Consider the following 8,765-nt stretch of genomic DNA (forward strand, 5'->3'; position numbering starts at 1 on the left):
AATTCATTTTCTGCATCAAATTGTATTTTTGTGAAATATATCAAACATAATATTGCTTTAAGTGTGGAAATCGTTTTGATAAAAAGAAATTTAGAGATGTTCTTTTTTAAGAAACAGTGGAATATATTTTCGTCTTGTATTACTTCACTATTTTCGGTTTTTTTAAGCAATTAACATGCGGTTTATGATATAGCCGAGCTGGGCCGAGATGACCCAGTGGTTACAACGCGTGCATCTTAAACGATGATTGTGGTTTTGACCAGACAATCACCACTGAATATTCCGACCTATTTTTATTTTTTCATAATTAATATAATAAGGTCTAACTTTTTTTTGTCCCTCTGGAAACGCGTTACGCGCTTCCCCCACGTGATGGAAGGTGGGGGGAAGGGGTGTGTGGAACTCCCCGGTTCCCTGGACGCCGAGTACGACCAAGTCCGTACCCTCTCCGTCTTTCGGCGGGCACCACGGGATCGCTTACGCATGCTACTGTGGCATTGTTGTTGGCATTCGATACATAACTTTTTTTTTGTTTTACGAGGAGGAAATGCATTTACGCATCCCGCCCGGTGGGGGGACCGGGAGGGGTATGTGGGACTCAACCGGGGCTGCACGGGACCCCGTGTCAAGGCCGAAGGTCCTGTCCTACCCACTAAAACCTCCCGGGTTTCCACCGGACCGCGTAATGATGAGGCTATGTGAACGCCATGGCATATTACCGCGGCCCTGCCTGTGGCGACCGCCGTTCCGTCCGATGGTCAAATATTTGAATACGCGCCTTCCTCCTGCTTCCAAGTAACGGACACCCCCGAGCCCGCCACTGGAGGCTGAGCGCCAAGAGCTGACACCCTGCGGCGGATAAGATGACTGGCTCCGCCGCCGACCACTGGTGTACCAACACGTCTCAAATGGTGGTCACCAGACCTTCAACGCTCGTACCGAGCCCTCCGCTATATATAAATATACAGTTTGTACAAAGTATTTACACTATTTACATACATACATATATTACACAAACTCTGCATTTGCCACGAGGCCGCTCACATAGTCCACTCCGTTGAGGCTTGGAGAAGTACTATTAGCGACCCCGCGGCATCCCTCCCGCCAGTCTTAGCCGTGGCCGACGAGCAGGCTCAAGCCGGCCCCGTTGCCCAGGATTTGCCACGAGGGGGAGATTGACATGCACCCCATCCGGTACATAGGTATCTTTTTTTTTGTTTTACGAGGAGGAAAGGTATGTGGGACTCGACCGGGGCCATAAGGGTCTCGTGCCAGGCCAGAAGGCCCTGTCCTACCCACTAAAAATGCGCCTTCCTCCTTTGCCTTTGTCCTGCTATTTAAAGTGACGGACTCCCCCGAGTCCGCTACTGGGCTCCAAGAGTTGACGCCCTGCGTCGGATAAGATGACTGTTTTTATTCCTTATGTTTAATTTCAGCTTTATTGAAATATTTATTTATTATCATTCAGAATATCCCCCTACAGGGATCTACATGGAAGGGAAGAATGATCAAATATCAAATTTTGTCGAAACATATGTATATAAACATATTTCATATTACAAGTTAATATGAAAACGAACTCAATCGAATCTTTACATATATATTTATATTATCTAAACAAAAACAAATTGAATTCATAATGGATTAATATGGCGTTCGTGTATTTTTTTTTATTTCGCTGTGCATGAAATTTGAGCATAGTATAAAAAGGAAAAATATTTTTTAAGTAAATACTTTTTGCTGTTTTACGGATACAGTAAGATAACCTTTCAAGTAAGTTTTTTGGCATTATAACATTTTCCTTGGGCAATATATTTTTTTATGGGTTCTACTTCTTTACGCCCCGGCTTCGCACGGGTACAATACTGATACTAAATATACTACTGTTTTTTTTTTTACGACAGGCACCACATTACAAAATTCTAAAATTATCAATATTTCTTTACTATATTGTCCAAACATTCCTCTCGAATCACTCTATCTATTAAAAAATCAATATATCAAAATCAAAGGGACATAGGGACAGAGAAAGTGACTTTGTTTTATACTATGTAGTGATAGTGAAATCAACTGATCAAAATAAAAGTTGTAACGATTATTTAGTATTGACGTATTAACAAATTTGTAAATATTATCTGTACCTAGTCTTTTGTATTTAAGCCGAAGCTTAAACAAAAGCCACAACAAAAGTGCTTACATTTAAGGGCGATGACAGTTTACCACTAGGTGGCCAATGGCCATTATTTACTTCAAATAAGGAACATATGATACCACTTCATTTGGTGGTAGGGCTTGTACATTTGTGATAGTAGTTCACCATCTATGATTCCTTTTCAGTATGTATGTGTATAAACTGGTGATCCTCATGATGGCTATGTCCTGTATCCTTGCGGACCATCGCAGGCGCTTGGCTCCATCTACCCCGAAGACGACTACTCCAAAGTTTGACGAAGTCGTCAGTGTAAAATGTGACAGGGCAAAGAACAACTACTGCGGCAGCATACCCTCGGTACGCCCAGGACTCGGGTTGCATTTCCCATAAAGCTGAATCAGGCTGAGAAAAGACACCGACTTTGGCAGTGTTCTTTTAATTATTACATCATGATGAAAACCGAAATACACACACTTGAAAATTAAATGGTTATTAATGTTTTTTATTTTGAATTACCTGGATAATACGAGCGATCCGCCCCGGCTTCGCACGGATGCAATACGGATACTAAATATACTACAGAATTTATTTATTTACGACTGCACATTACAAAATTCTTAAATTATCAGTACTTTACTATATTTTCCATGTACTATATATAAAAACGTTCCTCTCGAAACACTCTATCTACTAAAAAAATCCGTTGCGTAATTTTAAAGATCTAAGCATACATAGGGGCGGCGGTAAGCGACTTCGTTTTATATTATGTAATGATAATGATAAATTTAAAATATAATCAGAGTAATAAATATAATCAGTTCGAGTACAAAAATATTCTTAAAACGTCACATCCCATCCCTGTCATCATCGGCCCGTTTTTGTCCACTGCTGGACATAGGCCTCTCCCAGTGCACGCCACTGTGGTCTTTCTCCGGCTAGTCGCATCCAGCTCCTGCCTGCCGCCTTGCGTATATCGTCACTCCACCGTTTCGAGGACGTACGTCTTAATATATGTAGCTACTAATCCCTTTTATACCTTAAGTGATGAATGAAATCAAATAAAAATAAACTTCATTAAATTAAGCATTCACAAGCACTGTGAATTTACCACCGGTTCGGAATGCAGATTCTCAAAAATTTAAATAGATTGGGTTAGGAGATTCTACAGAGAAGAAACTCTTACTCTTTTTCATCATTTGAAAACACAAAATCAAGTCAAATGCATGGTAAAAACTAACCCGTGTTCTTCACCAGTAGCTTTTCCATAGCAGATTTCATCTATTTAAAATTCAGCAGTTCAAGCATCAATTGTTATTGTATAATTGAGATTATTAATGCTTGCATTTATTGAATAAATGTTATTACATGAAGAGCCGAGATGGCCCAGTGGTTAGAACGCGTTCATTTCAATCTATGATTGCGGGTTCAAACTCAGGCAAGCATTAGTGAATTTCCATGTGCTTAAATAGTGTTTATAATTAATCTCGACTTCGGTGATAAAAACCTGCATTTCATGTGTAAAACTAGAGCTGAGACGGATTTTTATTATAAAATTTTTAGGGGCACTAAATCCCCTATAAAAAGTTTCCATATATATATGTATGTTGTAGTCTTGTTAGTGTTTGCTAAAGCTTTCGGATCGGCAATTTTCTCTCCGTCCAGTCGACGTGAGGCATCTCGTAAAACATACAACATATAAAATGTACGATATCTTTGTTTATTAAACTATTAGATATAATCTAAAGTTCCTTTGTTCTAGACTAACGAAGCATTTTTTTTTATTACAGTCCGCCATAACGGTTATCAAGATGGTTTCGTGAAAATGGAAATTAACAAAGGGTAACGGTTTCAAACCCACACAACCACAGCTGATTTTCCAACCGACTTCAAAAAGGAGGAGGTTAACAATTGGTCTGTATTTTTTATGTTTGTTACCTCATAACTTTTCACTCGGTTGACCAATTTTGTCACACCGGCTTCAAATATAACGATAACTATAACTACGTTATTTAATCGTAAATCGACTTTTAAGTAGTCTAATATTTTTCATTTCGTTTTACTTAGGAGGACTCTAAAAAATATGTTGAATACGCAATTATTTTTATTACTTTTTAGTGAATATTTATTTCTTGTAAAATAGTTTTGTTTGAAGTCAGTTTTTGTTTTTGCTAAAATTTTTATTTATCAAGTACTTTGGTTAATAATTCATCTCGTGTTCTCGTCACCACACTAAATTGAAGCGGCTTAGCGGAATATATCCCAAAACTTTTCCAAAGATCCTTGGATTAGGACATTTACTGGGTGTTACTTAACTAGCCATTATAAGTACTTCATCAGTAACGGATTTAAGGAAGTTAGGAGTTGGGAGTTAAAGGGCTTAAGTATTCTGGGACAACTTAGTTCTTTCGTGATAAATATTAAGTTGGACCTCTTAATTAATATCCTAATTAAAAATTTTAGCTAGCAATATACCAAGAGTGAACTAGACCTCCCGAGCGTCCAAGGAAGCGACGGCATTTTTTTCTCTCGATGGAAAAACGCTTTACGTGATCCCCCCACGTCATGAAAAGTTGGGGGTTACCCCTCGGTTCCCTGTGCGCCCAGGTCCACCGGGTTTACCACCGGCGGTACCTCTCCGTCTTTCGGCGGGCGCCACGGGATCGCTTACGCATGCTACCGTGACGAAAGAAGCGACGGCTGGATGTCGTGAAGCAAAAAATTAGATCAAATGGATTCACACAGAATCACTTGGTAGCCTTGGTCGGAAGGCAGACCCTGGTTATAGCCAGGATTAATAAATGCCAGACAGAAGAAGGTACCAAGAGTGAAGTAATATAAAATATTGTAGGCTTATTTGACTTTGCTAAAATTACCATTGGTGGAGTCAAGCCTTAATTATATTGGATTCGCCTCTGTAACGAATACGTAAATAATTGAGGATAAATAAATAGATACATATGTATAGTACGAAACAACTTAGATATCGCATCGGCAAAATTCGTAAAACCGATCACATCCGAATTAAGTACGCTATCCCAAATTATCAATATTTATTTCTTATTGACACGTTGGCCCCATCTCATATCCGAGAAACAATGTTAAGAGCCAGTGCCGCTGCGGAAAAAGTTGAAGCCAAAAAAAGAACTAAATATTCGTGTATTATATCTAATTACTTTTTTGATCCATTTGCTGTCTAAACGCTTGGAGTAGTGGTACAAAAAGCTTCATCAAAAGTATAACACCTCGCCTCATTGCCTCCACTGGCGACAGGAGGGCTGGTTCGTTTTTTGCCCAGAGGATCGGAATTGCGATTCAACGGGGAAATGCTGCTAGCATTCTTGCCACCATTCCACGCGGTCAAGATTTATACAGTAACTAGTTTTAGTTCATATTTGTATATATATATATATTTAGGCATTTAATATTTCTTATGTGAATATGATCTTTATGCAAACGTAATAATTTGTAATAATATATGACCATATATATTCCTCAATTTGACAGGTCGATTTACATGCACTTGTCTCGGGTTGAACTGACGCGGGAATCTATAGCGACGAATAGCGCCGAATGGCGCGATAGGGAGCTATTTGTATTGGTTGTTTAAATGGGCAGTAATCGGTTTTATAGTCGGTCGTAAATCCTTTGTTATTTGTTTTGAGTTTTTTCATTGGTTACTTTAACTAACTCTAAATTTTACAAATTTTAATTTTATACATTTATTTTTAATGCTAAGACGTTAAGTGTTTTGTTTGTAATTGTTTTATTTATATATGAATTAATAAGTTGTGTCGTACTATAAATACATGACATAATCCATGTGCCAATTTGAATTACGATATAGAATAGTGTTTCAATGTTATATTTGTATATTTCTAAGACAAATTAAATTTATTTGAGTAACATATCAAAAGCAAAAACAATTAAATGTTGTTTTTAAATAAACTTGCAGTTACAGATCCGTCGATTCTCGTCGAATGTATTTTTTCCGCGAGCCCCATATATATGAATATAGTCTGTTATTTATTTGTATGCCTCTTTATGTATTTCAAAAGTCAAAATTCATAACGGATAGACGTACCTTCACATACTACTAATATTATAAATGCGATAGTTTTGTGAGGATGTGTGTATGTTTGTTACTCTTTCACGAAAAAACAACAAAACGGATTTGTATGAAATTGTACAGTAACATAGGTTATACATCAGAATAAGACATAGGTTACAATTTATAATTATTTTGTGTAAATTGGTGATAATATAACGATACCTATCAAGTACCCGTGCGAAGCCTGGCGGGTCGCTAGTTAATTAGGTATATATCTATATATCAATTGAATATTGTCCCGAATACATACAAATATATTCAACATATATGATATGGATGTACATTTACGGTGAAGTCACTCCAAAGAGCTGTTCTTAGTTTAGTATCATCTCGAAATTTACTTGGTGGTAGGGCTTTGTGCAAGCCCGCCTGGGTAGGTACCACCCACTCATCAGATAATCTACCGCTAAACAACAGTACGCTGTATTGTTGTCCTCCGGTTTGAAGGGTGAATGAGCCAGTGTAACTAAAGGCTCAAGGGACATAACATCTTAGTTCCCAAGGTTGGTGGCGCATTGACGATGTAAGGAATAGTTAATATTTCTTACAGCGTCATTGTCTATGGGTGATGGTGACCACTTACCACCATCATCATCCTCCTGCCCTTATCCCAATTTTATTTGGGGTCGGCGCAGCATGTCTTCTCCTTCCATATTTCATCTAAATCTCAGAAGTAACATTCTTTCTAACCATATCGTCTTTCACACAATACATCCATCGTTTCCTTGGTCGCCTCTACCTCTATATCCATCCACATCCATGCTCATGCATCTCACAATATGTTCCTCATTCCTCCGCATATATACATAAAATACATATTCCATAAAAAAAGAATAGAAAATATAAAAGGGGACCTAAAATTTATCTTTTGGAATGAAGTACCTTTTCTCGGCTTGTAGCAGAGTGAACTGCCAGTGTATTATTAATAATTCTAAATTCGTTGAATTTTAGTCGAGATGGCCCAGTGGTTAGAACGCGTGCATCTTAACCGATGATTGCGGGTTCAAACCCAGGCAAGAACCGCTGATTCATGTGCTTAATTTGTCTTTATAATTCATCTCGTGCTCGGCGGTGAAGGAAAACATCGTGAGGAAACCTGCATGTGACAAATTTCATAGAAATTCTGCCACACGTGCATTCCACCAACCCGCATTGGAACAGCGTGGTGGAATATGTTTCAAACATTCTCCTTAGTGGTAGAGGAGGCCTGAGCCCAAAGTGGGAAATTTATAGGCTGTTACTGTTACTGTACTGAATTTTTCAGTCTTTCCGTTATTAACTTATTAACAGTAATTCTGATTTAATTTCCAAGTATGTTGGTGCGATTATTAATTAATTATTTACTTTTAATTATATTTATTCTGTTATAGATGTAATTATGTTAATAATTTGTACGTAAAACATGTGTAACTTTGTATATATTAAGTTTGTATTAATTATTAGGTTGTTAATACGAATTAACTTTGATTAATTTTTAAAAGGTAAATTGAAATTAATCAAATTTTATCATAGTCTTTCTTTAATATAGCTAGGCGGACTTTATTTTTATTTTATGTAAAGACAACTTAAAAAACCATTTATAGGTTTTAAAATAAAGGTAATTACATTTTTTGCTGAGTGTTGTTTTAATTTAAATTTATGACGGCGTGGAAAAGGACAGTTTTATCTTTTAACCTTAACACAACTTTTTTTCTTCTATGTTACACGAAAGGGGAAAAAAATATTAACAATAATCATACAATATAAAAGTGCAAATTACAAAAGACGTGACACTTATTAATTACCAAGTTATTACTTAACAATTAAATGCTGCTAGCATTCTTGCCACCATTCCACGCGGTCAAGATTTATGCAGTAACTAGTTTTAGTTCATATTTGTATATATATATTTAAGCATTTAATGTTATTAATTCTTATGTTAATAAAAAAACAATTAAATAAAAAATGTAATTTTTTTATGGGTAAAAAAAAGTTTCTTCACTTCAGATAGTTTTGCTCAGGATTAAGATATAGGGGTGACCCTACGGCTGTGGACGTGAGGTTGGTGCTTGGTATGATACAGACGGCAATGAAGACCACGGCAGCCGAGATAAACTATAGGCTATAGATATGTCGTGGAAAGGCAATCATTTTGATTAAAAGAAGGTTATTTGATTATTATAGTAGCGGGTAAACGCGGTGACGTCATGGAATGTTAAAGTCACGTGGACAGAGTCGTGTTGGAGAGTACGGGCACTGCATAGCAACACTTGCGTTTGAGTAACTGATCAGCCCACACCTCCAAGGCGAAACTGTCGGTTTACCTACTTAAGAACCAAATTGTAAATCCGTAATAAAACTTCTATCGCTATACCACGTGTTATTTTAATTCATCGTGATGGACCCCGTACCAACGAACACCGAAAAGGACCATACTACCGCTCAGTCATCGCTGCCGCCGATAGATATATAAATAAATAATCAATATGAGACAACATCACATACATTACTCTGATCCCAATGTAA

General features: G+C 37.3%; 1 long non-coding RNA gene across 1 annotated transcript; it reads left to right on the forward strand.

The window, feature by feature from the left end:
* Nucleotides 1-1,692: 1,692 nt before the first annotated feature.
* On the forward strand, nucleotides 1,693-2,638 carry LOC124540338. Its single transcript, XR_006967132.1, has 2 exons — nucleotides 1,693-1,773; nucleotides 2,338-2,638. It is a non-coding gene; the product is annotated as an uncharacterized LOC124540338 (long non-coding RNA).
* Nucleotides 2,639-8,765: the final 6,127 nt, after the last annotated feature.

The sequence above is a fragment of the Vanessa cardui genome, chromosome 24, assembly GCF_905220365.1.
Source record: "Vanessa cardui chromosome 24, ilVanCard2.1, whole genome shotgun sequence".
Classification (NCBI taxonomy): Eukaryota; Metazoa; Arthropoda; class Insecta; order Lepidoptera; family Nymphalidae; genus Vanessa; species Vanessa cardui.